This window comes from Leucoraja erinacea, chromosome 9 (assembly GCF_028641065.1).
Source record: "Leucoraja erinacea ecotype New England chromosome 9, Leri_hhj_1, whole genome shotgun sequence".
Taxonomy (NCBI): domain Eukaryota; kingdom Metazoa; phylum Chordata; class Chondrichthyes; order Rajiformes; family Rajidae; genus Leucoraja; species Leucoraja erinaceus.
Window position 1 is genome coordinate 54329044 of NC_073385.1, and position 27539 is coordinate 54356582.

Below are 27539 nucleotides of genomic sequence, written 5' to 3' on the forward strand. Positions count from 1 at the left end.
TGGTTGTGAATGTAGTAGAGGATGGTCAGCAGCAAGTAATGCAGTATAGTAGGGAGTAAAGTAGGGGACTGAGAACACACCCTTGCAGGGCACGTGTTAAGAATTATCGTGGAAGAGGAGTTGTCACCTCTCCTCACTGATTGAGGTCTGTAGGTCAGAAAGACAACAATCCAGTGGCAGAAGGGAGGCGGCTCTGATTTCTCAGACCCAGAGTTTGGAGATGAGTTTGGATGGAATTATTGTGTTGAAGGCAGTGCTATAGTTGATAAATGTGAGTCTAACATATGAGTCCTTGTTGCCTAGGTGTCCTCGAGAGGAGTTTAGGGTCAGGGAGATGGCATCTACTGTGGACCTGTTGCAACGGCAAGCAATCTGCAGTAGATCAAGAGTAGCTGGAAGGCTGGAGTTAAGCCATTAAGTATACTGTAGTTGCTGGGCTTACAGCCATGTTGGCTTCTTACCTCACATTTTGCTCTGCCAATTATAAGCATTGTTTTTACTAATTTTATCGGACCATTGAATAGAAGTGGAAGGAGATTATGTTGCAACTTTAGAAAACATTTATCAGATCTCAGCTAGAGTATTGAGTGCAGTTCTACATGAAGGATGTGATAGCACTGTAGACTGTACTTAAGAGATTCACCAAGATCTTGCTTGCGATGGAGCATTCACCTATAAGGAAAGACTGGAGAGACTGTTTTCCCTGGATCAGAGATGAAGAGGGGACACGATTTAGGTATATAGAATTACAAAAGGTAATTACAACTAGGGTAGATTGCAGGAAATATTTACCCTTATCACAGGCAAATAAAACAAGAGGACACACATGTAGTGTAAGGAGTAAGAGAGTTAGATGGGATCTGAGGGGGAATGTCTTTCACCTGAAGAATGGTAAGCAACTAAAATGCGGTGTGTGAGAGAGTGGCAGAAGCAGGGTCATTAATGGTGTATAAGAGGTGTCCAGACAAACGCTTGCATCGTCTAAGCATTGAAGGCTACGGTTCAAGTAGGCTGTGGGCCGTATCAAAAATGTGTCTAGAAATCAGTTTTCGTGACCCAAGTCACCAAACTACATGAAATTTTCCACAGATTTAGATGAAATATAATTGAGAAGGAAGTCATAACTCGTCATTGCCGAAAGTTGCACATTAATTAATTAAACTAATTAGAAAATGAGATCGGGAAAGTAAGCGCCATCTAGTGGCCAATGCCCATATTACATGATGGGCAGCCTATTTCCGTGTTGCAGTCCATCTAAACTACATATCATTATACCTATATATATTCCAGATAGTAATATAGGTATAATAATATTATATTTAGGTATAATAATTTCATATTATATATTATTATACCTATATATATTCCAGATAGGATAATAGGTATAATAATATAATATATTATTTAAAAAAACATGATATAAATAACACTTGGAACATTGTGTGCAGTTTTGGTCAATGCACTATAAGAAATATACAGTATGACTGCATTGGAGAGCATGCAGAGTAAAGAAGATTAATTTGTGGACATTAGACACAAAGTTCTGGAGTAACTCAGCGGGTCAGGCATATAATATATTATTATACCTATAAATATTGCAGATAGATATATTCCTCCGTTTTCTTCACTATGTTAAATACATAGGCCCCGCGATCGGAGCACCTCTTCCCGGTAAGTTATCGCAGGCAGCTCCGAGATTAGATGATTAAGACTTATTACTCTACAACAAGCTGGCATTAGTGAAAATGTTTAATTTATCTTGTTATTGATACATATAGTTTAGGCCCTCAACTTCATGAATGAATGTCTAAGTGCATGAGTGAATGATTGAATGAATGATTGAGTGAATGAATGAGTGATGATGAGTGAATGAATGAGTGACTGAATAAGTGATGAGTGAGTGAATGAATGTGTATGAGTGAGTGATGAATGAGTGAGTGAGTGATGAGGGAATGAATGAGTGAGTGAATGAAGGAATGAATGAGTGAGTGATGAATGAGTAAATGAGTGAATTAATGAATGTACAGCCTCCAAATCTAATTTTTCACATTATAAAGGGTGCAATTAAATTAATTAAAGTCCATACAGATTAATTTTCATAAATTCAGACTTTAGATCTTACCTTTCAGTTGATTCACAAAGTTTGATTGCAGCACCTCAGCAGGGACTTTGCTTTCAAGACTTTCTTCCACTTCTATCCACTTAGCTGCACATTTTTCAGACTTCTTAATGCTTTTCTCACTTTTCTCACAGCTATGATGTGTGCTAGCCTGAAACAAAGCGCGTGATTGGCCAACTGGCAGAACTCTATGTTAAACTGTTTTGATTGGACTAAAAATACCCGATATTTTTCCGTTTTTTCTCTAATTTAATTAAAAAATGTGCAAGTCTTGTTCATGATGAGTTCCAGGGGTGATTTATATAATTTTTTTACACAATATGTGAATATTTCATGTAGTTCTGTGACTTGGGTCACAAAACACTGGAATAAAGCTCCTCGGCCCACAGCCTAAAGTGCTAGAGGATGGGATTAACATGGATGGGCGCCCACTGGTTGGCATGGTGGAACAAATGGCGTGTTTCCATGCTGTGTGTCTCTATGGTTTGATATAATATCATCATCCTTTTATTTCTGAGAACTGTGGAAGAGGATTCAATAATATTTTTTAAATGGGAATAGTTTATGTCTATGGAAAAAGGAAGGATTTCCCCGGTGAATGGGAAGGAGCTAGGGTTAATTGAGTTGCTTTCACTGCTACAATGATCTGACCTTGTGGGTTGATTGCTCTTAGTTCTGGTGTGAGGCAGAGCCTTATCAGAAACACAGTATGTACAGTGGCACAGCTAGTAGAGTTGCAGCCTCACAGCTCTGGTCACCTGTTCAATCTTTAAAGAAACATTATTAGAGAATCCTACAGTGTTTCCAATTGATTATTATACATTGTCCTTGCTAGTGTTAACTGGTGACATGTGTCTTGCAATGTAGCCACATGTCCTTTTAACAGTGATCTTCATCTGGTATGTCAGTGTAAGTGGGAAATCCTCTGAATATAATCACTGGTTGTCCTCTTGGGGTATCACTGGAAGGAATAATGTCTCAACCTCTACTGGTGTTTTACTACTGTCACAGGAGCAGCACAGTGGTGGCACAGTGGTAGAGTTGCTGCCTTACAGTGCCAGAGACAAAGGGTCAATCCTGACAATGGGTGCTGTCTGTACACTGTACACTGTACAGTGCATACGGGAGGTATGCTCTCCCTGTGACCGCGTGAATTTTCTCTTGGTGCTGCTGTTTACTCCCACATTCCAAAGACGTTCCGGTTTGTAGGTTAATTAGCTGTGATTAAAAATTGTAAATTGTCCCTAGTGTGTAGGATAGTGTGGTGCAGGGTGGTGATTGTTAGTTGTCGTGGGCTCGGTGGGCTGAAGGGCCTGTTTCCGCACTGTATCTCTAAACTAAACTAAACTAAACACTTATTGGCAACTGGGGAATAAAAGTACATTATGAGAATTTAGCTAGCAGGTTCATGGTGCAGGCTTTTTATCTTTATGTATATATTTGAAGGGAAAGCTTCTGTTGAGCAGCATGAAGGAGGACGTTGCAATGCAGTCACAACTGTAAAACATTTGGTTTGCTTTAATATGCAATTTCAAGTTGGAATGGAGCTGTATTTCAATTGCCACACACAAAGGATGCAGATGCTGATATCTTTTAACAAAATACAAACAGCTGGAAGAAGTCAACGGATCAGACAGCATCTCTGGACGGAAAAGGACTGTCTATCGGTCTGAAGAAGGACCCTGATGTGAAACATTGCCTGAAGAAGGGTCCCAACCTGATTGTCATCTTCCATTTCCTTCCACTGATACTACCTGACTAACTGAGCTCCTCCAGCAGCTTATTTCATGCAGCTTCTTCTTCTTGCGTAGGGTGTACACAGCCCAAAGTTTAGGACAACTTGTTTGATTGTGCACGCCGGGTTGATTGCATTTGTCGAAACAGGGCGGACCACATGAAGGTTGCAATCTTCCACCCCATTTCATACAGCGACGCTATGCAGACTTCCACCAAGGGACCAATACTGATTTGGAGCACAAGCTCAGCTGCTGTTAGCTCTGGAGACCTCCGCAGACCTCCTTAAACATTCATCTCTTTCTCAACATCATGCTGCTCTTTCTCAACATCCTCTGAAGACACCCTCTGAAATCTACCTCTCACCGTTCTTGAATGAGCTATGATTTTCTCCGTAAATATTGAGGGTATTGAAGCCACTTTTGTTGGACCTGCTCCTCCACAAGTCCAAAACCTTCGCCAATTAGATATTTGTACATCTTCCATGTATAATTTTAATAATGGTCAATAAGTATTTATTAACTTCATTCAATACAGAAGAATTGACCAAAAGGTCCACCTCTGCAAAGTCTCCACATCCTTCCTATAATGAATGGGGCGACTAGAGAGGTACAACTGTGAGAAGACAAGTATTGGTAGATGGTGTTCTAGCTATGACCAGACTGAATGGAATAGAACCAGCTGAGGATAGTCCTGTTCAGCCCAAGGATTGAGGAGAGGCTCTGGACGAGGCTGGACTGCTCATCTGAGTGGGAATAGATGAAGGTGGATCTCTAGGGTCAGGAGGCTGATTCCTACATCATAATTACATCAGATATAATCTCTGACTGTTGTGAGGCATTACAATTAACAGCACATTTTTGGTGAACATGCTGTGCATCTACTCCTAGTCTACTTGCCTATAAATATTCCTAAAATCTGATGCCCAAAGCTGAGAGCAATATTCCGAATGGGATCCAACCAGAGATTTATATAGACATAACACAATTTTGCATTCCATTTCGTATTTTTGGCATTGCAATCATTTTTCCATATCGAACCAATTTGTTTTCTTTCAATGACTGTGACATTATTGTATAACTTCTTGCCTAGTTCTATGCTGTAATTTTTCAAGTTGTTATGTGAATCAGGACAAATTATGATGTTCTCTCGTGCATGCAACATTGTGGTATTGTGATAAAAATAAGTCTTGCATTTGTTTTTCAGTCAGTTAATGGGAAAACCCCATCAACAGTCCATCCGGAATTTGTTAAACCAGCATATGCAAAGAGGGAAACAAAAGGCTAATCCATGCCTAGTTAACAATTCTTTATAATCATTTGAGCAGATAAGCCTGTTAAACTAAACCGTGCCTGCAATCTACATGAAGTGTTCAATAAACCTACTTTAATCACTCTGAACAGCTTAGAAAGAGTGAAAAGCAAATATACAAGACATTGCTTGTGGGACTGCTCTAAGTAGGTACGAATAAACAGCCATGGAGACATACAGCATGAAAACATGCCCTTCGGCCCAACAAGCCTGTGCTAACCTCAACCATTCATTTACATAATTCTAGGTCAATCACAGTTTTTATTCTCCCCACATTCTCAACAGCTCCTCCCTTTCCACCCATTCTCACTCACCCAGAGTTTACCATTTTCCAACACTTCAGGGACAACTTCCAGTGACCAATTTACCTATCAACACGTGCATTTTGAGATGTTAGAGGTAGCTAGAGCACTTGGAGGAAGCATGTGTGGGCCATAGGGAGGGTGTGCAAATTCCGCCCATACGATGCTAGAAATCCACATGAAACCTGGGTTGCTAGCACTGTGAGGTAGCGACTCTACCCGCTGTAGCCATTAACTGCTATAAGTATGTCAAAATATTGCAAACCCTGTCTTGGGTACCAAATTTCAAAGGGTCTTTCCTGATGGGAACATTCAGTGTACAGCAACAGGCACGGTGGCTCAGCGGTGGAGTTGCTGCCTTTCAGTGACACAGAGACCCTGGTTCGTTCCTTACTGTGGGTGCTGTCTGTATGGAGTTTGTACGTTCTCCCCGTGACCTGCATGGGTTTTCCCCGGGTGCTCCGGTTTCCTTCTACATTCCAAAGCTGTACAAGTTTATAGGTAGCTGGCTTTAGAAAAAGATTGTAAATTGTCCGTAGTGTGTAGGATGGTGCTAGCGTACGAGTTGGTCAGCGAGGATTTGGTGGGTCGAAGGGCCTGTTTTTGCATTGTATCTCTAAACTAAACTAAACTAAAACTAAATATTAAGTAAAAATCAGTTTCACCATTCTTCATTAGAATGAGTTGGTAACAAGAGGAGCAGCAGGGGTTTGTGCAATGGATACCATGTCTCATGAATTTCCCAGTGGAAGTCCCAGAAGAGGTCTACACGAATGATTCCAAGAATGAGTGAGATAGCATATGATGAGCACTTGACAACATTGGGCCTCAGTTCACTGGAGTTTAGGTTGAGGGGGAACCTCATTGAAAGTTACAGAATAATGAAAGGCATAGATAGAGTGGATGTGGAAAGGATGTTTCCACTGGTGAGAGAGTCTAGGACCATAGCCTCAGAATTAAAGGGCGCTCTTTTAGAAAGGAGGTGAGGAGGAACTGCTTTAGTCACAGGATAGTTATTCTGTGGAAATCATTGCCACGGATGGCTGTGAAGGCCAAGTCAGTGGCCAAGTATTTTTAAGGCAGAGATGCGTTTTCAGGCAGTTGTCCTTGTCTTAGATTGAAGACTAGTTTTCATTTGTATTAACTGGCTGCTACCACACTCCATAACTTTTGAAAACTTCCTCATACCTAACAATCAGAGGCTCAAAAGGCCCCAAAATCACAACGCATACCTAGTACGTGCAAAGTTATTGCGAGAACCTTAACAGCAGTGATTTACAGAGGGATCTTGGTGTCCAACACCATAGCTCCCTGAAAGTGTTAACATGAGTTGATAGAGTGGTAAAGCGGGCCTTTATTGGTCAGTGCATTGAGTATAAGAGTCAGTAAGTCGTTTATCAGCTTTATAGGAGTTTAGGTCACATGTGGAGTTTTGTGTGCAGTTCCGATTGCCCTATTGCAGGAAGGATCTGGAAGCCTTGGAGCGGGTACAAAAGAGGTTTACCAAGACACAGCATGGATTAGAGGATATTAGCTGTGAGGAGTGGTTGAACAAACTTGGATTGTTTTCTCCAGAGCATCAGCAGCTGAGTGGTGATCTGATAGACGTAAATAAAATTGGGAGAGGCATAGATAGAGTAGACTTTCAAAACCCTTTTCCTAAGGTGGATATGTCAAAGACTAGAGGGCATGGCTGAGAGGGGCAAAGTTTAATGGAGATGAATTGACCAAGTCTTATACACAAGGAGAACCTGGAACATACTGCCAAGTTTGATGGTAGAGGAAGATATAATAGTGGCATTTAAGAGGCTTTTAGATAGCAACATGGGCGGTGGGCGGCGCGACTCTCGTCAGCAGCGGCCTCTGCAGCCCGTCTGCGTTTTTATTATTTTTTGTCTATGTTTTTATGTAGTTTTTGTTATTTTTTGTTGGCGTATGTGTGTGGGGGGGTGGGAGGGAGGGGGTAACTTTTAATCTATCCCTGCACGGGAGACCCGACCTTTTCTTTGTCGGGTCTCCGTTGTCGTTGGGGCTGCAACAAGGAGCGGCCTCCAACAGGAAGACCGGGGGCTCTGGTGCCGACTACTCACCTCACCGTCGCAGAGCTGGCCGAGTCCGGAGCGGGTGGAGCGGTGGTGGAGCGCTGCTGCGGCCCGACCTCCGGAGATTCGGAGGCTGCAACTGCGGGTCTGGCGGACGGCGGCACCGGGAGCCCGCGGGTCCCTGGAGGGAGACCGCTTTTCAGGGTTCCCGCAACGGCGACTTCTCCCGCCCGAGTTGCGGGGTCGAAGAGCTCCTGGAGCGGGGCCTTACATCACCGCCCCGCGCGGCTTGGAATGGTTGCGGGACTCTGCGAGCGCACGCCGGGGGCTCTAACATCAAGAACCCGGTGTGCGACCTTGCATCACCTGACGTGGCTTTAATGGCCGTGGGACAATCGCCATCGCCAGCCGGGGGCTTTGACTTTGACTCTGACATCGGGGGGGGGAGTGCAGTGGAGAGATAAGTTTTTTTGGCCTTCCATCACAGCAATGTGATGGATGTTTATGTAAATTATGTTGTGTCTTGGGTCTATTTGTTTGTAATGTATGGCTGCAGAAACGTGATTTCGTTTGGACCTCAAGGGGTCCAAATGACAAATAAATTGTATCTTGTATCTTGTAAATGCATAGAGAGGAGAAATATGTATCAGCTCCAGGCAGAGAAGATTAGTTTAACGGCATCATTTTCAGCATGGCCATTGTGGGTTGAAGGGCCTGTTCCTGTGCTATTTTGTTCTGTGGCAATGACCTGTATGATACATTGGATGTCGTGTGGATAGAAGAATTTAAAAATCCAATGGCTCCCACAACTATCCTCCATAAAGTGGTTTCAACGCATTTTTAGTTGTAAAGGGCCTGTCCCACTTACACAATTTTTTCGGCGACATGCCGGCACCCGTCATAGTCGCAGCAGGTCTCCGAAAATTTTCAACATTGAAATTCTAGTGGCGACCAGAAGAAGGTACGATTCTTTGGGTGACTCCTCACGACCATATAGGAGCTTCACCCCATGACATGTCGCCAGTGTGTCGCCTGTATGGTCGTGAGTAGTCTCCTCAGTCACCCAAAGAGTCGTAACGTCTTTCCGGTCACCGCTGAATTTTCAACATGTTGAAAATTTTCGGTGACCTATGACGGGTGCCGGCAGTCGCCGAAAAAATCATGTAAGTGGGACAGGCCTTTAAGATTTTCTAAGCAGAAGTATACAATAAACTTTTGACCTTCACAGCTATTGGAACAAAATATGAGTGCTCTTCTTGTGAGATTTATTTCAGGGATTGTGGATTGGGATTCAGACTGCCGTCACTGCAAATCTTCGGCATTTGAAACATTATTTGATGCATTGTAGGACACCTTTAAATCAATCTCCGAAATCTTCTGCATTACAGATTTTGAACTATTTTAATAGATGCCCTGATGAGTTATGTTATTTAGAAACAAGGAACTGTAGATGTTGGTTTACACAAAAGGACACTAAGTGCTGGAGTAACTCCCCTGGAACTTACTCTGAAGAAGGGTCTCGACCCAATATGTCACCTATCCAGGTTCTCCAGAGATGCTGCTAGAGTCGCTGAGTTACAAGCATTTGTGTCCTTCTGAACTACATTATTCTACATTTTCAGCATTTTTTATGTCATTGGCCACATATTATTGAAAATTTGATTAGTTAGATTGGCATCATGTTCAGTGCATACATGATGGGCTGAAGGGCCTGGTCAAGTGGTGTACTGTTGTATGATCATGTCCACACTGACCACCAAGTATCCATCTTTACTGAATGTATTTACCAGCACTTGGTCAGTAGTTTTCTATGACGGTGACTATAGTACTTATCCAGATGCTCTTTAAATGTTGTGAGAGTACCTGCCTCCACCACCTCTTCAGGTAGTGTATTCCACCATCCATCAACCTTCTAGGTGAAAATATCTCTTCCTCAGATCTGCTCTAAACCTTTCATCCCTCGCTCTAAACCTGTGCCCTGTAGTGATAGACAACTCTACAATGGGTACACATTCTTACCCCCTCAACTTTCTCTGCTCCAAGGAGAGCAAACTCAGCCTTTCTAGTCTCCCCTCATAAATAAGACTTCCCATCCCAGGCAATGTCCTGGAGAATCTCTTCCAAACTCACTACCTTCTGTGGCAGAGAGTTCCAGAGATTCACCACTCTCTGTGTGAAAAATATTTTTCTCATCTCGGTCCTAAAGGATTTCCCCTTATCCTTAAGCTGTGACCCCTTGTCCTGGACTTCCCCAACATCGGGAACAATCTTCCTGCATCTAGCCTGTCCAACCCCTTAAGATTTTGTAAGTTTCTATAAGATCCCCCCTCAATCTTCTAAATTCTAGCGAGTACAAGCTGAGTCCAGCATTACTCCAGCATTTTGTGTCTATCTTCGTGGCAATGTGTAATTGATAGAGGTTCAAATGATACACTGATTGGCATTCATATATATTGATAAACTGAAGATAAATTGCTTCAGGAATTTTCAAAAATGTCTACACCATCATCACTCTTGTGTATCCCTGGGCTGTAACCACTCAAAGTGAACGAGTCTATCCAGGAATGTAACAAGTCCCTGACTCTCACAGAGGTCATGCACAGGCAATAGGACAACACATCATTCCAAACAATCCACCTCCTCATGCAACACCCACACCATCCTTGGCACAGTCTGTGAGACCAGAACGAACCACCTCTGAACGTAAAGAGTGCAGTAGGCTGACACACGTTACCCAATAGTCCCAGGAGACTGCCTGAAAAGAGGGTGACATTGTGAACTTCCAGTTACACTTGGTCTCTGTTCTTCCTTTTCCTCACCTTTGGTAACATAAGTAAAGACATCTTCCATTCAGTGCAGTTACGGATGTCATTTTCTGGAAACCAACATTTCTCTAAGACGGTGTTGTGTTTTGTGCATCATTTCATGTTTTAGTACCTTAGCTGTCTTTGCTGCCTGAATTAGATGTGTTGACAACAATTCCAATCAGATTTATGAGAATGTTACTGGATTTATAAGGAGAGGCTAGACTTGAACATTGTGTTGGCAAGACAACCCTTCTTTATCTAGGTTTAGTCGGGGGAGTTGCGAATGCAATGCCCATGCTGATGAAATCCAGGCGTATGGCACTTAAAGCAATGTGAGGAGATATACTTTGCTCTTTACATATACAAGGCCGCCCTGCCATTTCACAGGGTTGTGCTGGATCAGAGTTCAAGGAAGTGTGCAACTTAATCAGTAGAACTGAGAGGTGATGCAGAGGGATAGTGGTGTCCTGGGCGGGTGATTCACCAAAGGTTAGCAGGCATACCTCATAATCACAGCTTAGCGAATGCTTGGGTTGCCTGATCATACATTCATGTTTAATTTATTTTATCAGATGCTGAGTTAGAGCGGTAAAGACCATCTACAGTATGCATTGTAGGTATATCTGGCAATAGGTTAGAGGGACACAGTGTTTCTCTTATGCACATGGTGCCCTTGATGGTTCAAAAGGGCTGGCAAAGCATCCATTGCATGGGATATCCTGGGGCAGTCATGGAATATTCCGACTCGGATGATCCCTTTGATGAGCTTGAGGAATAGACAGTTTTTCTGGGTACCCAGTCATGGCATCGAAGGACAAGAAGCCAAAGCAAAGAAGTGGAAGCCAAATAACTGAACGGAAACAAAGCCGAAACACCAAATAAGCAAAGGCGTACAAAACCGAAATGCCAACAAACCGAAAGGGTGGGTTGCCTAAAAGCCACCTAACCGAAAGGGTGGGTCGCCTAAAAGCAAACTCACTGAAAGGCCGCTCTGCCAAAACGGCAACTCACCGAAAGGCTGCGTCACCTACAAGCCAACTCACTGAATGGCTGCTCTGCCGAAAAGTAAAATAACGGACATGACATCGTCGGGGGGGGGGGGGGGGGGGGGGGGGTCCTTGCTCTAGTATCTTTTGTTTTTTTTCAGCTTTTTGACGTCTTGTCCGCTCGGCGTCAGATTGTTTTTCGGCTTAAAATCTGACGGGCAACGAAAATTATGTTGAATAGCCTCTGCGGCAATCGCAGCACAGACGAGTCACTGCCAAAGATCATAGAAGCGGATTCACGTCTGACGCCACTAATGCAGAGCGGCTATGGAAGTTGGGAAAACTGGCACTGACAGCGGTCCATGTGAAAGATCAGCATCTACCAACAATGAAGGCACTATGAAACCAGCTGCCGCAAGCCCTTCCCACAGGACTGGGTCGGCATTAAAACTCAAAAGAGAGTTACTGATTTAAAAACAAAAATGTTACATGTATAAATAGTTCTTACATTCAGGAACCTGGTGAATTAAGTGGTGGGATTATTTCCCTGTCCTAACTATGCCTTTGCGTTAGCCAGTGGTTACATCCATTCCATCCCTCCCTCGCAAAGATATGATATTTCATTAAGAGCACACTTGGATGGATAGTTGTAAGTGGCATGTAAAGCATCTCTTCCATGCGCGTAATACATGAAGCCGATGAAATGAGACAACTGTCACACCAAAGATATACACAAAATGCTGGATTGACTCAGTGGGACAGGCAGCATCTCCGGAGAGAAGGAATGGGTGGTGTTTCGGGTCGAGGCCCTTCAGACAGTCTTCAGGTCTGAAGAATGGTCTCGGCACGAAACATAACCCATTCCTTCTCTCCAGAGATGTTGCCTGTTCCGCTGAGTTACTCCAGCTTTTTGTGTCCATCTTCGGTTAAAACAGATTACAGATTATCTGGTGTTTTGATGCATGGGAGCTTGTGTGTGTTACGCAGGCATTGAACTATATAGGATTACTTTCTTAAGATCAGGCATTTTAACTTATGAACAAATTAAATCAAGTAGAATCCATCTGGTGGGAATGTTTCAAAAGTGAAGATATGGAAGTTTTCACATCATTTAAATAAAAGGATTTAAATTATTTGAGTACACGCCTCCATTAGAAACATCAAAAATAATACGAGCAAACATTGTGCAAACGGTTGATTGATAATTTTAGGTCAGTGGAGTGTTAGTGATGGAGAGGAGCATGTAACTATATCTCAGTTGCAGATATCGCCACAGTATCACTGCCCCAGGATCATAATATGGAGATTAGTTACAGAAAAAGCAGGCTGGAGTGAAACTTAGAAAGATTAGAAAGATGCACTCAGTCAAATGCATTCTCAACAATTCAAACATGAAATGCATATGAAAAAACCAAACTGCAATAGGACCTCCCCTCTTCTATTCCAGTTTAAATCCCCCCCCCCCCCACCCCCCATCCCCACTTCCCCACAGTCAAACTGAAGAAGGGTCCCAACCCAAAACATCACCTGTCCATGTTCTCCAGGAATGCTGCCTGACCCGCTGAGTTACTCCAGCACTGTGTCTTTTTTTGTAAACCTGCATCTGCAGTTGCTTGTTTCAACTGCTGGAGAATCTCCATGGGTTAGGCAGATCTGTGGATTGGAAATGGGTAGATGATGTTTCGGGTTGGAACCTTTCTTCAGACTGATAGGAAACCTGCTGAGTTCTTTCAGCACTTTGTTTATCATTCAAGATTCCAGCATCCGCAGTTTCTTGTGTTTCCTTTCATCTATATATTGAAATGTTATTCATCTGTAGGCATCATAATGTGTGACTGTATGGAGTGTGCATGTAGATGTACTTTACTGTAGACTGAGGCTGGTGTGCCAGGCAAAGGGCAGTCGGGTCCCTGAAAAATATACTGAAGGTATTGAGATCAGTCAAAGAAGGGTAGGGTTTGGACGATTCTGTCCAAATCTATGCCTAGCTGGAACAATGAAATGTCCTGCCCTCCTAGCAACATAGCTGAGGCTCTACAAGGCGCTGGTAAGGCTGCATTTGGAATATTTTGAGCATCTTGGGCACCATATCTGAGTAAGGATGTGCTGGCTCTGGAGAGGGTCCAGAGGAGGTTTACAAGAATGATCCTAGGACAGGTGTCAGAGGTTATGGGGAGAAGGCAGGAGAATGGGGTTGTGAGGCAAAGATAGATCAGTCATGATTGAATGGCGGAGCAGAGGCTTGAGGGGCCTAATTCTACTCATATCACTTTGACATGATGAAACATTGCAGCCTTCATCAGCGCTTGCCTAAGAACTTATCAACTGCACAGTGGTGCTTATAGAGACATAGAAAGTGGCCGCACAGAACAGACCCCACCGATTCAATGCCAGCTGGCACCCACCCATTTTTACATTAATCCTACCCCTAACTGATTTTATTCTCCCCATTCTCCCATCAACTGCCCAACATCCCATCCCCCAAATGTTATCACTCATCTATACACTTCGGGTAGTTTAGAGTGGCCAATGAACCTACCAAAGGGGTTTGATACTGACCTTCAGTGGTGCCCATATGTAATTTGCCCATTCTTGCTCTGACTGCATGGGTTTCCCCACAGTGCTCCAGTTTCCTTCTACATACCAAGGACCTGCAGGCTGGTCGGCTAATTGATCATGGGAGATTGCCCCTTATTTGTAGATGGCTGGCAGGAAGATTAAGAGGATTTGTTGGGGATGTGAGTTGAGGTGGGTCACCAGGAAATTTGGTGAATGGGACTGGTGGGGTTTTCCTGAGAGCAGGTATATATGATGTGGGCTGAGTGGCCCTCTTCTATGTTGTAAGAAACAATGAAACTTCATATCTCTGGCCTTGGTTCCAATCTTCTTTTCTCCAGCATACACTCCAATGGATTACCAAATATCTAGCCTGCAAATTACTGACCTGGGGAATCACGCAATGTGTGCTTTGTTTTTACCTTTCCATCTTTCACCGTTCAGCTTAAAAGCTTTTTTTAGTATACCTAATTTGCTGGAGATAAGGTATATACCTATAGCACATTGTAGACTGAGCACAGTGGCACAGCCACTGCCTCACAGCTCCAGAGTCCCAGGTTTCAATCCTGATTTTGGGTGCAATCCATGTGGAGTTTCCATGTTCTCCCTGTGACCATGTGGCTTCCCTCTGGGTGCTCTCGTTTCCTCCCAAAGTCTGCAGACCTGCAGGTCGATCGGTTAATTGGCATCTATAAATTGTCTCTTGTGTGTAGATGCGTATCTGTGGGGCGTTGATGAGAATATAGGTTGATTTAAAAAGGGGATTCATGTAGAAAAAAGGACACAAAGTGCTGGAGTAACTCAATGGGTCAGGCAGTTTCCCTGGAGAACATGGTGTAGCGGCAGATTTGCATATCTTTCAGGTAATTAGCACCCTAGCCGCTATTTGGATGAAAATGGTTGAAGGTGGTGTCTTCTAAATGCATGCAAGCTCACTCACAGAGACCTTCAGAGCTTCTTCTCAGATATGGCTTCAAAACACAGTCATTTGAGTATAGAAGCTGGGATGTAATGTTAAAATTGTACAAGGCATTGGTGAGACCAAATCTGGAGTATGGTGTACAATTTTGGTCGCCCAATTATAGGAAGGATGTCAACAAAATAGAGAGAGTACAGAGGAGATTTACTAGAATGTTGCCTGGGTTTCAACAACTAAGTTACAGAGATAGGTTGAATAAGTTAGGTCTTTATTCTCTGGAGCGCAGAAGGTTAAGGGGGGACTTGATAGAGGTCTTTAAAATGATGAGGGATAGACAGAGTTGATGTGGACAAGCTTTTCCCTTTGAGAATAGGGAAGATTCAAACAAGAGGACATGACTTCAGAATTAAGGGACAGAAGTTTAGGGGTAATATGAGGGGGAACTTCTTTACTCAGAGAGTGGTAGCGGTGTGGAATGAGCTTCCAGTGGAAGTGGTGGAGGCAGGTTCATTGGTATCATTTAAAAATAAATTGGATAGGCATATGGATGAGAAGGGAATGGAGGGTTATGGTATGAGTGCAGGCAGGTGGGACTAAGGGGAAAAAAAGTTGTTCGGCACGGACTTGTAGGGCCGAGATGGCCTGTTTCCGTGTGTCGGGTTATGCTTGTAATAAGGCTCGTACCACGACGTAAACAGAGTATACCTTTAATCTGTACAATAACAACAGCAACTGCAACAGCCTCGTGTAAGCCCAGGCCTCTCTCTCCAACTGCCGACACCCTGGGTTTTCCAGACACATCCGGTTACTGGAGCCTGGCTTCTGGCAGGGTCCTAGTGCCCCTCTGCTCAGCCTTACACTATTAAAGCATAATACCACATCTCCCTTTCTTTGAGAACAAAGGGTGGACTACCTTTGTCTCTGCAGGTCTTAAGGGGTTTATTCTGCCCTTTTGCTGGAAGACCTGTCCCTGATCTAAGCATGCAAAATAGAAATAAAATAACTTACACGTTACCATACTGTGAACTATTCTTTCAGGTTTCAGGTAAATGTAACAGGTTTACAGAACATTTTCACATCACATTTCACTCTCTCTTTTTCTTTATTGTAGAAAACAGATCAATAAATCACAAATCAAGTCTCTTCGGCTTTCTAACCTCTCTCCCACACCTAGTCCGCACAGTCTCTGTGGTGGGGCCCTCTCCGCTGGGTGATGCTGTCACTGGTGGAGCTGGGTCTGGTGGAGCTGGCTCTTCTCCCACCGGTGGCTCATCCGCGTCGACTACCTCACTGTTGGTCTGCAGCGGCACCAAGTGCTGCCGGTTCCTCCTCAGTGTGCCCTGAGGCACCTGGACGATATAAGAGCGAGGTGCATTGTGTGTAGATAGCACTTTGCCCTGGACTCGTGCATCGGTGATCCACACATCCTCCCCAGGTATTAGTGGCTCCAGATTTCTCGCTCCGTGCCTCTTGTCAAAGGATCTTGCGTCGTTCCACCTCTTCTCCCTTTCTTTGGCCCCCAGCGCGTTGTAGTCAGGCAAAACTGGATTCAGCAGGGTTGGAAGGGCAGGAACTGTAGTGCGGAGGCGGCGCCCCATCAACAGCTCGGCTGGGCTATAGCCGTTCCGTAGAGGGGTTGCTCTGTAGGCCAGCAATGCAAGATATGGGTCTGACGCCTTTGTTAGCAAGTTTTTCACGGTTTGTACAGCGCGTTCCGCCTCCCCATTGCTCTGAGGAAACCTGGGGCTGCTCGTGATGTGCATAAAGCCATACTCTGCTGCAAAGGATTTAAAGTGGCTACCTGAGAATTGGGGCCCATTGTCACTTTTAAGAAATTCACAAATTCCATGACGAGCAAATATGGATTTCAGGTGCACCACCACATCTGTGGACCTTGTGGGTGATAGTAGCGCAACTTCCACATATCTTGAGAAATAATCTACGACTAGCAGATAAGTCTTGTTTTTCAGCGTGAATAGGTCAGCTCCCAAGGTTTGCCAAGGCCTGTCTGGCATCTCCGATGGCATCAGCGGCTCTTTGACGTTCCTTCTCTCTTGGATGCAGGTTCTACATTTCAGCACCATGTCATTCAGCTGGCTGCTGAGTCCTGGCCACCATACCGTCTGTTTGGCCCGGCCCCTGCACTTTGTCACCCCCAGGTGTCCTTCGTGTAGTCTCTGCAGCACATCACCTTGTAAGGCTGATGGGATGACGAGCCTCGTGCCCCGCAGCAGCAGCCCATCGTGCACAGTCAGCACTGCTCTATCAGCCCAGTAATGTCTCAGCACTCCCTGCAGTTGGCTTTTGTCGGGCCAGCCGTCTGTGCAGTACTCCATCAGTGCAGAGCATGTGCTGTCTGCCTGTAGGTGCTCCCGTAGGCTGCTCAGATAATCTCCACTGACAGGAATGTTGCTGATGACAGAGTCTACATAGATGTTGGTGTCCTCTAGTAGGCTTGTGTCTGTGTGTGTTCTTGCAGCTCTCAGAGGAGCACGAGATAAGGTGTCGGCTGTCCACAGGCTTTTGCCAGGGACATGATCTACTGTATAGCTGTACCTCATGAGTCTCATCCTAAATCTTTGGATTCTTGGTGGGAGGTCATCCAAAGCTTTCCCTCCCAGCAGACTCACCAACGGCTTGTGGTCAGTTTCCAGCTCGAATGGTCTTCCCAGGATGAAACAGCTGAACCTTTCACATGCCCACGTCGCAGCCAATGCCTCCTTTTCTACTTGAGCATAGCGCTGCTCTGTTGGTGTCATTGCCCTGGACGCATATGCCACAGGTGACCACATGGCATCGCTCTTCTGCAGCAGGACTGCCCCCAGGCCAAAGGAAGAGGCATCAGCAGAGATCTTTAGAGCACTGTTTGGGTTATATAATGTGAGCACTGGTGTGGATGACAGCTCTGTTTTTAACTGATCAAAGGCGGCCTGCTGCTCTGTCCCCCAGTACCAGTGGTTCTTCTTGGACAGCAGGTCTCGTAGCACTTTGTCTTTTTCAGCCAGGTTAGGCAAGAAGCGGCCCAGCTGATTGACCATGCCCAGAAAACTCCTGAGTTCGCTGACATTTTTGGGTGCATCCAACTCTTGTACTGCTCTCGTCTTCTCTGGATCTGGCTTCACTCCATCTGCTGAAATTACATGACCCAGGAATCTGACTGTGTGGCGTGTGAGCTCACATTTGTCCATGTTGAGCGTAATGCCGGCCTTTTGTGCCTTCTCTAGCACCGCATGTAGCCGCACATCATGCTCCTCCTGCGTCTGTCCCCAGACCAGGATGTCATCCATATGACACAGTACCCCCTCCAGGCCACCGGTCACTTCTGTCATCATCATCCTTTGAAAGTGCTCGGGGGCTGATGCTATGCCAAAGGGTAGACGGTTAAAATAGTAGCGCCCAAAAGGCGTGATGAAGGTGGTGTATTTGGCAGACTCTTTTGTCAATGGTACTTGCCAAAAGCCCATGTTGGCATCTAATTTGCTGAATACTGTTGCCCCAGCTAGCATGCCCAGAGTGTGCTCTACAGAAGGTAGGATAAACTTTTCTCTGCATAATGATCCATTCATCATTGTGAAGTCCACACAAATGCGAACATCACCTGTTTTTTTCGGCACCACCACCATCCCGGCACACCAATCAGTCGGCTCCTCAATCTTGGTGATTACGCCCATCTTCTCCATACGGTCTATCTCCTCCTTCACTTTTCCCATAAGCGGCAGAGGGACTCTGCGTGGCGTGTGGAGAGAGAAGGGCACAGCCTCTGGCTTCAATTTAATTGAGTATGGCCTCCGAACAAGACCCAAGCCGCTACACAGCTTCGGATATTGTTGTCTCACAGATTCCAAGGTGATGCCGTCAACCCTGCACACAAGCTGAAGCCTTTCTATGGCAGGTCTTCCCAACAGTGCAGTGTGGAGGTCTTTGACTACATAAATGTCCTCTATGGCTGTCTTGTTGCCTCTGCGCAGTGCTTCTCTGGCTACGCCCAGGACAGAGAGTGCATTGCCCCCTGGCCCAAACAATGGGCGTGTCGACACTGCCAGGCACTTCACATCATGCCCCCCTGTAATGTCATGGTACACCTCCGCTGGCATGGCGGTCACATCAGCACCAGTATCTATTTTAAAGCACACTTTTTGTTGTCTCACTTGTAGCTGCACCGTCCATGGGTCTTTTCCAGCATCCACGGATCCCAGGAAAAAGCTCTCTTCTTCCTCTGTAGTGACAGCATTGAGAGATTTTGCACTGTTTCTGCACACTTTGCCATAATGTCCCTTTTTGCCACAGTTGTGACACACAGCATCTTTAGCAGGGCATTCCAACTTTCCATGCGAGGGCATTTTTCCACATCTATAGCAGGCCTTTGAACCTGGCTGTGGCTGTGTATTAAATTTATTTTTGCCTGGTGTTTGTGCTTGTGGCTGAGGCTTTGAGGGAAATTTGGGTTTTCTGTAGCTTTTAGCATGCACAGCATCAACATTTGAGCACTTGCTAGCACCGCTATTTTCTCCTCTTAAGTCAGACCGCTGTCGTCTAACTTCTTCAGACTGCCTTGTCTTTGTTATAGCAGTTTCAAGGGTTAGGTCTCTGTCTAGCTGTAGCTTTTCGGACAATGAGACGTTTCTCAGCCCAACCACTAACCGGTCGCGGATCAGCTCGTTCTGTAACTGTCCATAGTTGCAGTGTTCGGCTAATCCATATAGAGCAGTGATGAAGGAATCCACCGTTTCTCCTGGCAGTTGCACACGCTGATTGAACTTGGCTCTTTCATAGATAACATTCTTTTTAGGCACAAAAAATGCATCAAAGCCTGCCTTGACATCCGTGTACACCCTCCTCTCATCTGCAGTTAGCGTTAGCCCCTTTAGCACATCATCTGCTTCATCGCCCATGCAATACACTAACGTGTTCACCTGGTTTTCTGCCGACGTCGCGTTTAAATTGCTTGCAAGCCTGAAGCGGTCGAATCTCCTGATCCAACGCTCCCATTCTTGAGGCTTGGTAAAATCGAATGGCTCTGGAGGTTGTATTGTGAACGTAGCAGTTGGTGTAGGTTGCGCCATATCTGCCAGCTCGTCTCCCATTTCCCGCCAAAACGATACACCGTCCTCTTCTTCTTTAATTATTTTCTTGCTTACAAGTCTCCCACTTCTGGCACCATGTCGGGTTATGCTTGTAATAAGGCTCGTACCACGACGTAAACAGAGTATACCTTTAATCTGTACAATAACAACAGCAACTGCAACAGCCTCGTGTAAGCCCAGGCCTCTCTCTCCAACTGCCGACACCCTGGGTTTTCCAGACACATCCGGTTACTGGAGCCTGGCTTCTGGCAGGGTCCTAGTGCCCCTCTGCTCAGCCTTACACTATTAAAGCATAATACCACACCGTGCTGTAATTGTTATATGGTTATATGGTTATTTGATGAATAAATGTTTTATTGGTGATAGAAAACAGTAAGATACATCCAAACTTCTTCCGACTCGTTACTACAATCTTCTTCGCACTCCAGCTTATTACTTTAGACATTAGAAAACGCCTCGTGTCTCTGTAACACTGGCAAGATCTGGCATGATCTCCTTTAGATCTCCCATGGACCCCGCATGGCCCGCATGGCTCGCATGATCTTACATGATCTTAAATGATCTTACATGGTAGAAGGGTTAACCTTCCCCATGGTCTCTACAAACTAATCTACAAACTAAGCTTCTGAGCAAGCATCTAAGCTCCAAACATGCCCAAAAACACGTCATAAATCCCACCCACAACATAACGGGCAGTCTAAAATTTAAAGGCACATGCCATCCTCAATGACATGCAAAACAGGCCAAATGGTCACTACACATGGATAGGCAACGTTTTGGGTCAAGATCCGACTTAATTGGAGTTAATTTAAATGTAGGTTTTGTTTTTAGTTTAAATGGGTTGTTGCTGGTCAGAGTGGACATGAACGGGCAATAGGGCCCGTTTCCGTGCTGTTTCTCCCTATGTCACTCATTCAATGGGAGTTAAGGGTGGAGAAAGAAGCAGAAGATTAACAAAGAATGAATCAGGGTCAGATTAGGATAAAAATAAATACAGGATTAGATAGAGGGAAGGTAAGGAAAGTGCGAGAAAAATAATAAATATTACCATTAAAATGTATTGACGTTTTAAAATGGGACCCCACAGTTTCTGAAAAGGTTAACTGTCTTTCAAGGAAGATAAATTACATCATTAAAAATATTTGTGCTTGAATATGTGGCACTGATTATTCTCCAGTGAGTTTAATTGGCAATTAATGGACAAATACTACAATTTCATGAAAGTCGCAAAGGTTAAGAGGAAGGCATAGGGACTGGAAATAAACTTGAAAAATATACATTTTTGGAGCCATGGGAGATGCCACTAATTAGATAGCTAGTGATACCGTGATGAAATGACTGTTGTTTCAGCCCATGCAATCCTATGAGTGTGTGACGGCTGGTATGTGGGAAATGGAAAGATTGGCTGAGATGGAGCACTGCTTAATGAGTCGAGTGGAGACAGACCTTGCTGGGGGTTTTGCAGACAGATCTTTGGTCGTTGAAGTTGATGATTGTTTCCCCATTGACCGGGGTGGGGTTAAGTGTTCGGCACCAAATCCATTGTGGATTTTCCGCAAGGCAGGACAGGCCACAAGCAGCCTCCATCTTCCACGTATCCTCTGTTACCACGGTGAGATTTGAACCTATGTGATCCGGAACATTGGATGCTGGTCCAATAACTTAACTATTATGCTACCCCACCCTTCACTTGAAGTAAAGCCAAATAAAATGGAAAAGATGACAAGCAGCAGAATTGTTTTTTTTAATTACAAGTATTGCTGTGTCTTGGTGTGGTATGAGGTAGGTCAGTGTTGAATATATCTCACGCTGTTCCCATTCCCTCACCTTCATGTCCCATTTTTGTTGAAGGAAAGATGTCAACTGAGAGAATTCCACTTCCAATCCCCCACAAAATAAAATGTTTCCAAGGCAAATCACCAATTATGTGAGGTTTCAGCGTATTGTGATTGAGTAAAAAGCACCAGCACAGTGATCGGAGTTGCTGCATTAAAGTGCAGCAAGGGGTAATGAAATATTAAAGGAAAGTGGAAATGAGAGAAGGTTCCTGGAAATAGACAGCGTTGCCGATGAAATTCCGTGGATTAAACATTCATTTGTGTCATGCATGTCTTTTATGGGCTGCAACTCTCTATTTGTGTGGTGTGTTAGTTTGAGATTGCTACATTAAAACACGCCTCATGCAGCTTGTAAGATTAAAATGACCTTTCCGCATGGAAAGTAGTGGGGACATTAATCACCATGTCACATGCTCAGTTGATGACTGTCCTCTCATGTTGGGCTGCAGATATATAACTTTGACTCATTTTGAGCCGCACACAGCAAGTCAGGCTTGGAATGACACTGCCTCTATTTCTATCCTCCTCTTGAGTTGACTCGATTCATGATAAGTAGTAAGCAGAAACACTTTAGACTTTAGAGATACAGCATGGAAACAGGCCCTGTGGCCCAGCAAGCCCATGCCGACCAGGAATCAACCCGTACACTAGCCCTATCCTACACACATGGAACAACTTTCAATTTACCACCACCACCTGTATGTTGCCCTTTACATGTATGAAGCTATGGCCAAGAAAGCACACCAGACATCTCTACTTCCGCTGACTACCAATTGAATCTTTGTGATGAAATGCCTTGAAAATTAGATCAGATTCACTGTGCCTCACCATTTTAATTTATGATTTACAAAATGAAAAAAGTTGCTATGCAGTTAAAGCTTGTGAATTTCTGTTGATGTAACATTGAAGTCTGTCCGAGCAGCTTTTCAATAGCTTTTTTTTTTGCAGAAAAATGTTATCGTAAAAACACTTGAGTGATTGCAGTTTCATAAAAATAATTGTCGCATGTTTGTGTGTTGGAAGTAACGACGCTGAGTGTTGTGCAAAAGGTTATTTTATCTCCATTTTTGGGTGCAGGGACCCCATAAAAAACCCGAGCAACTCAGCTCCAGAAGCATTGACATGCATTGCTCTATATCTGCATGATAAGTGCAAGCGTCAGTAATTCCTCCTATTAATTTGAACTGGATTTAAGCGTCGGCACATATATAGGCACACATATAGGGATATATAGGGCAGCACAGATGCGCAATGGTAGAGTTGCACCTTATAGTGCCAGAGACCTGGGTTTGATCCTGACCACAAGTGCTGTCTAGGGAGTTTGTACATTCTGCTTGGGACCGCGTGGGTTTACTCCAGGTGCCCCAGTTTCCACCCACATTCCAAAGAAGTGCAGGTTTGTAGGTTAATTGGCTTCATAAAATTGTTAAATGTATTGCTAGTGTGTAAGGTAGCGCTAGTGTACTGGGTGATCGCTGGTTGGTACAGACTCTGTGGGTCGAAGGACCTGTTTCCACACTGTATCTCTCACGTAAAGTAAAACATTCTCTTTTGCTCATGTGCTCCAACAATATATTCAAGGTGAAACTGAGCAAATGCCTGGTGAGAAGACAGATACAGGTTGCTAAATGCTTTAATATTAATTAAACAAACATTCAGGCCACCAGTTGTGCACTGACTCACTTGGGTCATTCACTCTCCAATACGTGGAATGGGTGGGTCGTCATGAGAAAAGGTTGGTCAGGCCAGGTCTGTTTCCACTGGTGAGGGAGGACTTGAATGAAATGTGGTGTGTTGACAGGTTGGATATGGAGAGGATATTTCCCCATGTGGGAAAACCCAGAACAAAGGATGTGTAACAAGGAACTGCAGATGCTGATTTAAAGCGATGATAGACACAAAATGCTGGTTAACTCAGCAGGTCAGGCAACATCTCTGGATAGAAGGAATGGGTAATGTTTTGAGTCGAGACCCTTCTTCGGACTGAGCCCAAGGGACTGAGACAAGGGATCACTGTTTAAAGATAAGCAGCCGTCCGTATAAGACAAGGATGAAGGGAAACATTATCCCTCAAAGGGTGGTGAGTGTTAGAAACTTTTTCCCTCAGAGGAAGGTGTCGACAGAGTTTTTGAATATTTTTTAAGAGAGAGGCAGATCACTACCTGATGAGCAGGACTGTGGTTCATTGGGATGCAGAGCTGAGGTTAGAGTTAGAGAAGCTGTGACCTTGTTATGTGGCGGAACAGACCTGAGTGACTAAATGACCCACTCCTGCCATAATTTATAGGTTTAAATGTTTAAAGCACAAAATAATGAACGACCTCTGAATCCCCATAACAGCAGGTCATCTGACTTGATTTAATGAGCTAATTTCTAAATCCGTACTCCCAAAGTGGCCTCCTTTTTATCTGCGAAACCAAGCATAGATTAGCTGAAAACATGCGCTCGGTCCGCCAAGGCCCGCTGAATCTCCCAGTTGCTAATCACTTTAACTCACCTCCACATTCCAATACCTCCTCCATAGCCAGGGTGAGGCCACATGGAAACGGGAGCAACACACCTCTATGGACCAACTCACTTGGGTCAATCACTCTCCAATGCATGCAATGGGTGGGTTGTTTAATGGGAAAAGGTTGGGTAGGCCAGGTTTACATCAATAGATATTTAGAAGAGTGAGGGGGGCATGACTGAAATGTAAGGTCTTCACAGGTTGGATGTGGAGAGGATATTTCCCCCTGTGGCAGAACCAACACAGGGTTGAAGGGAAACATCATCTCTCAGAGGGTTGTGAGTGTTCTAAACGATCTGCCGAAGATGGCAATGTAAACCGAGTTTTTGAATATTTCTCAGATGGGTAGATGAGGAAAGGAGTAAAAATATATTGTGATTCAATGGGATGCTGAGCAGAGGTCACAGACAGAGAAAATGTTCAGACCTGAGGGATTGAATGGCCTGCTCCTGCCTAATTTATAAGTTTAAATGTTTTAAAGCAGCAAATAATGATGAAGCTCTGAATCCCCATAACAGGTCTGGTGATTTAACAAGCTCATTTTGAACTCATCACTCCTATATTACATTCCCCTTGTTGCCTGGCTGTCTGGTAGCATTCTCTCTCGGACTTACTGACTGACTGTCGGTATCTGTACAGTTTTAAATCTTTTTCCCACCCACATGTGAGAAATTAAAGATCTGATACTTCAAATGCCCTAAAGGACCTGTCCCACTTTCACAACCTAATTCTAGACCTTTTTTACTGGTGGACATTTTTCATCATGCTAGAAAAACGCCCCAACCTACTTGATGCCATGAGTGCCTACGACTAGCATCATGACCTCCTACGATCTCCTATGCGACCTCGTGACGACCATGCTGCGAGTATGAGTCAAGGGCTAACTCGGCAGAGGTCATGAATTAGGTCGTGAAAGTGGGACAGGCCGTTAACTAATGGCTCTGCAGCACATTATGCTTATGTTTATCTAATACCGACACAAGATGATAAATTCCTCGTACACACTCTGTGAATAAACATGAAACCTGCTTCTTGAGCATCCTAATTACTGGATGCCTTGGTCTATTCCTTCAAACTTGCATGAAAATGCAATGTTTTAAGGCAAAACCTATATAACTAAAACACTCATCTTGTTTGTGTGTGTGTGTGTGTGTGTGTGTGTGTGTGTGTGTGTGTGTCGTCTGGCACAATCTGCTTGATTCACATTTCCTTACAAACGCTAGGCCACACCCTTCCCATTTTCACAAATTCTACTCACTTCTATTCCTGTGGAGGTGATAAAAATATTCCCGTCGCATTTCCACCGATATTCCAGAAGTTATTGATAATAGAAATTTTAAACACATCCCAATGATGTCACAATGCACTCCAGCTCTTCGCAGGGGGGAGGGGACGCCATGCTTGAATTTTGTGGAACCCCCCCCCCCCCTTTACCTGGCCCAGTCGCAGTCCTCCAGCTCAGGTCTGGGCCCGGGCTGGAGGTGCTGGAGCTGAAGTGAGGGCCGAGCCTGGGGCTTGGCATGGGGCCATCACCGGAGCTGAGAACGAAGCCGCCCGGACCCGCCTACAGTCTTACTCGAGTCTGGGCTGGAGGCGTTGGAGCTGGAGTGAGGGCTGAGTCCAGGGCTTGGGATGGGGCCGTGACCGGGGTCGAGAAAGAAGCTGCCGGTGGAACCAAGGACCAGCCAGGGCTGGTCCAAGGACAAGAACCAGGACGAGTTCCAGGCCCTGGCACAGCTCTACGACCTGCGGCAGGGAATGGGAGTGAGCAAAATGAGGAGGAGGGAGATGGCGTTGGGTCTCTAACCCTTCCCACTCTGTCCTTTCCCTCTCTACCCCCCCCTCCTCCCTCTACCACGCTCCTCCTCCCTCTGCCCCCCCCCCCCCCTCCCTCTCTGCCCCCCTCCCTCTCTCTCCCCCTCCCTCTCCCCTCCCTCTCCCTCTCCGCTCCCCCCTCCTTCTCTACCCACCTTCTCTCTCCACGCATCCTCTCTCTCTACTACCCCTCCCTCTCTACTACCCCTCCCTCTCTACTTCCCCTCCCCTCTCTCCCCCCCCTACCCCCCCCCCCCTGCCCTCTAGGGAGGGGTGGGTATTGGGACCTATGGGGGGGTGGTGGAGTATTGCGTTCAATGGGTCCCACTTGGTCTAGTTTACTATAAATCCTTTCTGCAAAAATGTTTCCAAGGAGCAGCTGGAGGTGGTGCTGCCTCACAGTGCCAGAGATCTGGGCTCACATCAGGTGCTGCCTGTGTGGAGTTTGCTTGTGACCAGGATGGTTTACTCCGGGTGCTCCGGTCTCCAACCATATCCCAAAGACATGTGCGTTTATAGGTTAGTTGGCCTTTGCAAAATTGTACCCCACGTGTCGGGATTGGTTAAGAAACATAGAACAAGTGCATGAATGGGTGATCAATGGTTGGGCTGAAGGGCCTATTTTCTATGCTGCATCTCTAAGCTAAACAAAATACCCCAAAATACCCCCAAATGTAACTGACTTCGATTTTTACAACACTGTTCACAACATCAGGTCATCCCTTTACAATCTGTATTTCAGCTTTACAATCAGTGAAATACATTAAGATTTTCGTCTTATGGTTGTAATATAGGAAATCTACTTCCCTAGCTTCTTCCGTCCAGCCATTCAGCTATTAAACACTTCAACCTTAAATAAGCTCTGAACTACATAGACTATTATTGTTATTGTTGCACTATTACTATTGTTTCGAATGGGTATGAATGGGTACAAATCGTACATATATATACTGTCTCGTATATGATCTATATAAATGTGTATTTGTGAGTATGTGTATATATACACACACTGAATTTTTTATCTCTCTCATTTATTATATTGTTTACAGTGTACTATGTTTACACATTCTGTTGTGCTGCTGCAAGTAAGAATTTCATTTTTCTGCCAGGGACATTTTGACTCCTAAAATCTGTCAGTCAATTATCACACAGCAAGCTCCAATATACACAGAGTGAAGACGATCGGATCATTTGTCTTTGTGACATTGGTAAAGAGATGGATATTGACGAATACTGGGAAACAACTCAATCAATTTCAGAATAGTGCCTTGCTACCTTTCAAATACTCAGTTTAATGCTTCATTCAAAAGGCACTGCGGTACTTTCTCTGAACCAACCTACAGCTTTGGCTCTTGCAATTGAAGCAGAAGTGGGATTCAAACCTATAACCAGCTAACTGAGCTGAAGATGTTATCCACTAAGCCATGGCGTGGTGGGGAATAAAAGCCTCAGAACAGCAGAGTACTTGATAACCTGAGATTACAAATTGAGCATAGCATGTTTCTTATCACCTCGTC

The 27539-nt window shown here is 44.7% G+C and overlaps 1 protein-coding gene across 1 annotated transcript in view; it reads left to right on the plus strand.

Moving 5' to 3' along the window:
* Positions 1–27539, plus strand: part of LOC129700391 (regulator of G-protein signaling 6-like) — a 411071-nt gene that overhangs the window by 264454 nt on the left and 119078 nt on the right. The window lies entirely within an intron of this gene.